At 44.8% G+C, this 9,193-nt stretch overlaps 1 long non-coding RNA gene across 1 annotated transcript; it reads left to right on the top strand.

Annotated features, from left to right (window-relative positions):
* Positions 1–2,309: 2,309 nt before the first annotated feature.
* Positions 2,310–7,611, top strand: LOC135179886 (uncharacterized). The gene is made up of 2 exons (XR_010304178.1): positions 2,310–2,425; positions 7,309–7,611. It is a non-coding gene; the product is annotated as an uncharacterized LOC135179886 (long non-coding RNA).
* The last annotated feature ends 1,582 nt before the right edge of the window (positions 7,612–9,193 follow it).

Genomic DNA, 9,193 nt, shown 5'->3' with positions numbered 1-9,193 from the left:
TCCAGGTTGGAAAAGCCCTTCAGGATCAGCACGTCCAACCTATAACCCTACTCTACAAGATTCACCTTAAACCATATCCCTAAGCACCACATCCCAATGATGTGTCTTTACAGTGAGGGTGGCGAGCTACTGGAATGGATTGCCCAGGGAGGTTGTGGCTGCTCCCTCCCTGGAGGTGTTCAAGGCCAGGTTGGATGAGGCCTTGAGTGACCTGTTCTAGTGGGAGGTGTCCCTGCCTATGGTGGGGGGTTGGAACTGGATGATCTTTGAGGTCCTTCCAACCTAAACCACTCTGTGATGCTATGATTCTATTCCTTGGCTCATCTTCCCTTAACCCAGCCTTCAGGGCCCTTGCCCTATGATTCCATGACTCTTAAACACATCCAGGGTTGATGACTCTGCCACCTCCCTGGGCAGCTCATTCCAGTCCCTGACCACTCTCTCCATGAAAAACTTCTTCCTAATGTCCAATCTAAACCTACCCACTCTCAGCTTGAGGCCATTCCCCCTTGTTCTATCTCCAATTACCTGTGAGAAAAGTCCAGCAGCAGCCTCTCCACAATGTCCCTTCAGATAGTAGTAGACAGCAACGAGGTCTCCCCTCAGCCTCCTCTTTTTCAAACTAACCATCCCCAGGTCCCTCAGTCACTCATAAGATTTATTCTCTAGGCCTGATGATGGTGATGGCAATAAATGAAGTTACTCAATAATTTCAAGTAGCTGTTTTTCAGGTGCCCCTTCTTTGTTGAATGCTTTGTCTTTATCTCTTCCCTGTCGTTCTACTGCTCTATGTCCTCATCACTTGTTTTTTCCAATGAATGACTTTTGTTTTTACCTTAATCCCTGAGTGGCAGCAGAGGCATCAAGGGCACAACTTGGAAGCCAGAAGGAGCACAAGTGCTGGAGCATTTCTTGTGCCTCTCTGACTGAAGGCAGTCAGGGAAAGCAACTGAGCTGTAAACTGGCTTATTCCCTCTTACCTAGTGGAAAAGCATGGCCAGTTTCTCTCTGAGGATGGGGAGGAGGTAAGCAGCAGAACTGTGAGGTGATTAAGTTCATTTATGTTTGGAAAATTCACTGTTAACCCCCTGTTGAGTCTTCACCAACTACTAATGAGACCTGCTTTTTAAATGCTCCTCACTTATGACACTTGACTAGATAGATTTTCCTGGCAGTGACCAGAACACGCTACTGACACCAGCATGACCCTCTCTGTCATGCTTCATTTTTTCACTGCTAACACATTCCCTTAATACCCTGAAAGAGCTGGGTCACATAATTTGAATTTAAACTTAAACTTAACAGCAAGAGACAGTTCAAAGCAACCCTCCAGCTTGGAAACTTTCAGTGCAAATGTTAAAGTTTACTAAATTGTGAGCATCTGAAAACAAGACATTTAATTCTGGCAGCATTAGCTACAGGAAGGACTACCAGGCACAACAATGACATTGGGCTTCAGTTCTCAGATTATACTTATGAATGACAACTGCAATGAGACCTTGTAGTTAAGAAATCAATTGGCCTGTTCATTACAGCACTAAAGAAAACAACTGGTGCAGAATGGAATGGGAAAGAGCACAGGAGGATGTTAGGTCTGACAGCTCAATACTGTTTCTGAGTTTTTAGATTCCCTCTGAGTGATCTTTCACAGCAAAGAGTTTCCTTTGAAAATATGTATTAAAAATGGAGGAGAAATGGGCTTGGCCCTTTTGTATCAGGGAACATGTTCCTGGATAGGCAAGTTAAACCAGGTGTGGATAACTGATTAGAAAGACCTCTGGCCAAAGCCATTGCTATTATTTGAGCACAAGGAGAATAAATTAAGCTTCCTCAGACAGCTACAGTAAATATTAAATGATGCATAGATTAATGTGGTAATGATTTATGCACCTGCCCTTCACCTGTAAATCCTTTTCTCTGGGATTAGCTCTTATTTACAAGGACTCAGCATACTGAAGCAGTCTGTCTTTATGAATCATTTTGCTTTTCCCCTGCTCTTTCTCTCACATCAGCCTCTTTCCTTGTATTTAAAAAGGTAATATTCACTTTGTCACCATTCAAATGTTTAAAATTCAGTGGTGCACAGGATTTGAAGTACAATTCAATGCCACCATAAAAAGGATATTCTGTTTCTCTCTGTAATACACAGCGGTTACTTCTAGCTCTAAAAATGTCAGTGTAGATCTTAAAGTCAGCATATTCTCATGCACAACAAAACCCCATTTCTGTTTCCTTTCAGCTCCCAGTAGCTCCTTAAGCTAGATTCAGAAAGTGAAGAGTGGTTAGGGTTATGTCCTGAATATCCAGCATCATCAGAGAGGCATCGCTGCTTGTGCGCACTGGCCTTCCCAAACTCCTCACTCCTGGTCAGACATCTACAGACAGCAAGGCTGAGCTGACACCATGGATTTATGAGTAGGCTGAGGTAAGACTATTCCTTATCATCAGTCTGGTTCAGTGCCACTCACAAAGATATAGTAAAGCATCAATGGATATTTTGCTTTCCATCACTGAGATTTCCTTTGTTAGAAACCTTTCCTTAGGCATTTTGCACAGCTGATACAGCATGGCCCAGAACCAATAAAATAATACTGATCATAGGGCTGGAGCATCTCTCCTATAAGGAGAGACTGAGGGAGTTGGGGCTGTTCAGTCTGGAGAGCTGAAGGCCCCTAGGTGACCTTATTGTGACCTTTCAGTATCTTAAGAGGGCTACAAGAAAGCTGGGGAGGGACTTTTTAGTGGTGATAGGACTAGTGGGAACGGAACAAAGCTAGAAATGGGTAGATTCAGATTGGATGGTAGGAAGAAGTTCTTCACCATGAAGGTGGTGAGACCCTAAAATGGGTTGCCCAGTGAGGTAGTAAAGGCCCATCCCTGGACGTGTTTAAGGCCAGGCTGGATAAGGCTCCAGACAGCATTGTGAGGTGTCCCTGCCCATGGCAGGGTGGTTGAAACTAGATGATCTTTGTGGTTCCTTCCAACCCCGACTGATTCTGTGATTCTATGATTCCATGACTTGCTTTTAGAGAGAGATAAAAAATTGCTTCTGGTTAGACCACACCTTGAGTACTGTGTTCAGTTCTGGGCCCCCCAGTTTAGGAGGGACATTGAGATGCTTGAGTATGCCCAGAGAAGGGCGACGAGGCTGGGGAGAGGCCTTGAGCACAGCCCTACGAGGAGAGGCTGAGGGAGCTGGGATTGGTTAGCCTGGAGAAGAGGAGGCTCAGGGGTGACCTTATTGCTGTCTACAACTACCTGAGGGGTGGTTGTGGCCAGGAGGAGGTTGCTCTCTTCTCTCAGGTGGCCAGCGCCAGAACAAGAGGACACAGCCTCAAGCTATGCCAGGGGAGATTTAGGCTGGAGGTGAGGAGAAAGTTCTTCACTGAGAGAGTCATTGGACACTGGAATGGGCTGCCCGGGGAGGTGGTGGAGTTGCCGTCCCTGGGGCTGTTCAAGGCAGGTTTGGACGTGGCACTTGGTGCCATGGTCTGGCCTTGAGCTCTGTGGTAAAGGGTTGGACTTGATGATCTGTGAGGTCTCTTCCAACCTTGGTGATACTGTGATACTGTGATAATTTTAAAACATTCTTAGCTCCATGCATTTGGTTTGGTACATCTCTTTATTGTGGCTTCCAGCAGGGCAGTACCCAAAACACCTGAAAAAGATACAAAATCCTGACAGTGTGATGTAGCAAGGCACTTTGAAGGTACATGGCACTTGGCTAACACTGAGATGAAAGCATCATATAAGTACTGGGAAAGACTACATAAAAGTTTTACTGGCTCTAATTTGAGATGACCTACATGCTGTATTTCTCCTGATGTAACACACCAAGTGAATGCCAATAAAATCTTTATACCCTGCTATCCCCTCAAGCCTTAGATACATATTTTCATTTCAAGGCGAGGAACTAAGTGTCAATAGTATAGAAGGAGCAAGGGTCACATTGTTAAGTACTCCTAAGATGCTGATTTATTCTTTCCTTCTGTTCATATTCCTTCTCTGCTTTTAGCCTGGACAATGTTTACCCTACAGAGATTTTCTCTGTAATAAGTAGCAGTGAAACTGAGCTTCACATCTCTGACCTGCAATTCCTCTGCTGCAGAGCGAGTTATATTAGGTTTGTACTTACTGTTGTAAGCAGCAATGATGTAGTAAAAAGTGTATGTCTGTATAAGCATAGGTTTGCACAGTATGTGTCAAAGCTTTTAGCTTCCATAAGGGAACATTTTTGGGACTGCAGAGGCCACCATCACCCCTGCAAACAGTTCCATGGGCTGCCAGCTGAGTAACGTGAGTGGAGTGGAGTTAGCATTATGCTGCACACATTGAGGCATCGCAGGGCACCAACTATTTCCTGGCACTTCTGATAGAGTTAGGAGCAAAATATAACCAAAGCAGCCATCATGTGCCTCAGAAAAACACAGGGTGTCACACTAGGTCACTGCCTTAGCAAAGGTTTATCCAATGATGCTTGAAACCCACAGGGGTGTGCAACTCACCATGCTATGGAGAAATTTATACCCCACTTTAGTACCTAAAAGGGCTTTTTGGTTTTGGTTGGGTTTTTTTCCTTTTGTTATTTTCATTTGTTTGGTTGATTGTTGGTTTGTTTTGGGTTTTTTTGGGGGGTTGCATTGGCTTTTTTGTGGTGGTTGTTTTATTTTTTGTTTGTTTGCATTTGGGTTTGGGGGGTTTTGTCTTTAATTAAAATATCTTCTGTTTTCCTTACATCTAACCTGATTCGTTGTCTGCATTTGGGAGAACTTGTTTGAAAATCTCAGGAAAGCTTTGGTCAGTCAGTGCCTGGTCCCGTTAATGTTATAACCACCAGAGGACACCTCAGAGCTAGCATAAACCAGCAGAGACGCAGGGAGAGCTGAATAGCAACACGGCTTAGAAAAAGCATTGCCTTTAGGCTTCCTTAATTTCAGTCGGTGCCTTTAAGTGTCCTCTTTTTCTCATGGTAATTTCTTAGGGTTACTTTGATAAATAGGGATCCAACAGGGATTATTCTATTGGCCTAAGTTGATTAAAATGCAGTTGTTTTATTACTATTATTATTGCTGTTGTTGTTGTTGCTGCTGCTGCTGCTGCTGTTATCATCTGTGTACAATTCTGGACCCCCCAATACAAGAAGGACATTGAACTGGTAGAGTGAGTCCAGAGGACAGCCACAAAGATGATCAGAGGGCTGGAGCAGCCCTGCTATGATGACAATCTAGGAAAGTTGGGACTCTTCAGCCTGGAGAAGAGAAAGCTTCAAGGAGACCTTGGAGTGGCTTTCCAGTATCTGAAGGGGGCCTACAGAAAGGCTGGGGAGGGACTATTTACAAAGTCTTGTAATGTCAGGATGAAGACTAATGGGTTTAAACTCGAAGAGGGGAGATTTAAACTGAATGTTAGGAAAGGGTTCTTTAGTGAGGGTGGTGAGACACTGAAACAGGTTGCCCAGGGAGGCTGTGGATGCTGTCTCCCTGGAGGTGTTCAAGGCCAGGTTGGATGAGGTCTTGAGTGACCTGTTCTAGAGGGAGGTCTGCCTGTTCTGTGGGGTTGGAACTGGATGATCTTTGAGGTCCCTTCCAACCTAATCCATTCTATTTGATTGGTCACAACAACAGAGGACAAATCAAATAAATGGAGCCTAACTGTATAAAGTTTCTTCCTGCCAAGTATCTTTATTCACAGGTTACCCCACCAATGTCAGTGGCCATGCTGCTTGGAAATCTATCACAACAGAGCCACCTGCGAGCTCAGTGTTGTTCAGGTGTGATGTCAGTCTCGTGGTGCCTTCTGAGGCTATGGGAAGCTGCAATGCTCTTCACATGGTTTTGTTACTGGTGAGACACATGAAGACATAGAAAGAGAAACTTCAGCATTTTGAGTCACAAAGAATGAACTTTTTAACCTCACAGTGATGAGTCTGACTGGAGAAGAATGGGTAACCAAGACAACTTCCCCAGATTTTAGTTTAAAAAATCATGCAAAAATGTGTTGTCTTGGTATTCTGCTGTTGCATACCAACAATCAGATGAAATCTAAGTGACTGTAGTCCCTCCCCGACTCTCGCTCTGCAAGTTACTTCTTATTCTCAAAACTCAGAATTTGCTGTCTACAACTACCTGAAGGGACATTGTAGCCAGGTGGGGGTTGGCCTCTTCTCCCAGGCAACCAGCAACAGAACAAGGGGACACAGTCTCAAGTTGTGCCAGGGAAAGTCTAGGCTGGATGTTAGGAGGAAGTTCTTCACAGAGAGAGTGATTGGCATTGGAATGGGCTGCCCAGGGAGGTGGTGGAGTCACCATCCCTGGAGGTGTTCAGGAAAAGACTGGATGAGGCACTTAGTGCCATGGTCTAGTTGACTGGATAGGGCTGGGGGATAGGTTGGACTGGATGATCTTGGAGGTCAACCTGGTTGATTCTGTGATTCTATGATTCTCAGCTTCTCTGAGTAGATTGACTGCAGAGCTGCAGTGAGAGAAAAGGCAAATGCCTCTGTCACACTTTTACCTCCTCCAACATGGCACCTGGTCAGCAGGAGATCTTTAGTGTCTTTGCTTGAAAAAGAAGCCAAATCTTGGTTGCTTTAAGCATGAAAATTTGACATATGGTTCATTTATACCCATATACCTCTGCCACTTACTGTGTCATCACATTTCTCCTTCCCCTCTACTCTGCCCTGGTGGGGCTGCACCTGTAATACTGTGTTCCGTTCTGGCCTCAGGGAACAACAGCTTGAAAGAGTCCAGCACAGAGCCACAGAAATGATTAAGGGAGTGGAACATCTTCCTCATGAAAAGAGACTGAGGGAGCTGGGGCTATTTAGCTTGGAGGAGAGGAGACAGAGGGCTGACCTCATTCATGTTTAATATTTACAAATATGTAAGTAGTGAGTGCCAAGAGGATAGGTTCAGGCTCTTCTTGGTGATGCCCAATGACAGGACAAGGGGCAATGGGTGAAAGTTGAGGCATAGGAAGTTTCATGGAAACATGAGGAAATATATTTTCAGTGTAAGGGTGACAGAGCCCTGGAACAGGCTGCCCAGGGGGGTTGTGGAATCTCCCTCTATGGAAGTATTCACCACCCGCCTGGATGCATTCCTGTGTGATCTACTCTCGATCATCCTGCTCTAGCAGAGAAGTTGGACTGGATGAGCTTTTGAGATCCCTTCCAACCCCTAACATTCTGTGATTCTGCAGTATCTGTGAACAGGGAGTCAGCAAGGTAACATTCGGATTCATAAGTGGTGGATGGCAACATTTAAATGCCTGCTGCTGAGTTCTGCTTGCTGTGGTCACATGCAGGAACCTTAACAACATCAAATGAAGTGGTGGTGAAGCTTATCAAAACTGCCATCATTTTGAAGCAGGAAGATTTAGCTGATTTCTGCTGGTGCCCTGCAATGAAGAGGATCAGTCAGGTGGATGCAGAACAAATCAAGAAGGTACTACAGCTGTTCTAAAATGATAAGTCTTGCATAGAAAAGCACTTACAGCCATTTAGAAGAGGGACTTACTTGAGACATTATTGCTTTTCAGGTTAAAATGGTTTCTAGCTAGATAAAGATTTTCTCTCTGTGTTAATAAAACTGAATTTTGTTTGTACAAGGACCTATAATGATTTTTTCCCACCAAACTGCTGCTATAGCTTTTGCTGCCACTTTGATTAGCCTGTCTGCTTGCCTGAAGTAATGTCAGAGATTTTCAGTCTTAAACATCATTATGAATAGCCTAAAAAATGTTAGTAGTAATGTAGACATAAAAATATAGAATCCTTTTGTTTCCCTAGCACTTTCCCACATTCTTTAACTGCTTTGTGTAAACATTTTTAAAAATCCTAAATGTTTTGCATCTAATACTAATTCATACTCTTTTCTACCATACATTTTGCCTCACTCTGTCATCTACCCCCTATGCTGCTCTGCTGTTGACTCCATTTCACTCTTCGAGCTCTGAGTGCTCACTGTTTTTCTTGTGTTCAATCCCTGGCCAGTCAAGCTGCCCACAGACACAGCCTTCTGCAGAGCAAGGGTTGGGGATGATCTCTGTTGTAAGAGCAAGGAAAGGATTGATTTGAGTGGGGCATAAATATTCCCTGTCCATTTGTTTTCCTATGGTACAGAGCAGCCCCAAATGAAGAGTGTGGTATCCATTATGTTGAATTTGCACCACAGAAAACTGAATCCCATACATTTTTCCCCCCAGTACTGGCTCTGTAGGAAAATGTGTCTGAAAAATGTGACACAGCCTTCACAGTCTCCACAGCTGTAGTCTTGTACAATAAATGAGCACTTTCTGCATGTGAGCTTTCTCCTTGCAAAGTGGCCTTCTCTCTCCCTCTCCTTCTCCCTCTCTTTTTCTCTCCTTCTCTTTTTCTCTCCCTCTCTCTCTTTTTCTTTCTCCCTCTCCCTCTCCCTGTCCCTCTCTCTCTCCCCCTCCTCCTCCTCCTCTTCTTCCTCCTCCTCCTCCTTCTCCCTCTCCTCACAAGAGAGATGTCAAAGATTCACCTGTTATACTGCAAGACAACCCTCAAATGCAGAAGTCCTTTTTCTAGGCAGTTCTGCCCTCTGAGATGCATGTATCTGGTTTTAAACCCACACAATCATTCCTGCTCTTTGTTCCTCAGGCTGTCGCCTGTCAGCCAGGGTTTTGTGCTACACACCATCGCAGCAGTGTCCCGAGTCTGAATGCTGTGATCAGCAGGCTGGGCTCAGGGGACACGCTGCAGTGGGGAGGGAGGGTTTTCTCAGTCCATTTTGGTTCAGCAGGTGAGTTCTATGAATGCCACTGATGCAGCAGGGATGTCGAGGGTGAGAGTTAGGAAGCATATCCCATCCCGGCCCTGGTCAGCTCTCACCCAGTGCTGCAGCCACTAGAGGACGAAGGAGACTTTGTTGTTGATATGTGCAAGCTTCATCCCGGGCTTATTGATCTGGGCTTATCTGGGAATTAACCATCTCCATTACAGAGTCAGTGTTAGCATGGGGGTTACTGTGATTTTTTAGACAAAGCCTTCTTTTGAGATTTACTGCTTGGCTTCTGCTTATCCGAGTTGCCTTTGATACAGAGAGGAGAAACTGCAGCTTTTCCAATTTCTAACTGACAGCAGTGTGAGATGGTTGCAGGAACTCCCATGGCAGACCTGTAAGCTCTCAGCCTATGCACAAATACACCATGTCTGCAGAACTGG

Source organism: Pogoniulus pusillus, chromosome 12 (assembly GCF_015220805.1).
Source record: "Pogoniulus pusillus isolate bPogPus1 chromosome 12, bPogPus1.pri, whole genome shotgun sequence".
Classification (NCBI taxonomy): Eukaryota; Metazoa; Chordata; class Aves; order Piciformes; family Lybiidae; genus Pogoniulus; species Pogoniulus pusillus.
The sequence above is the reverse complement of the archived record's forward strand: the minus strand, read 5'-3'. Positions and strand labels throughout refer to the sequence as shown.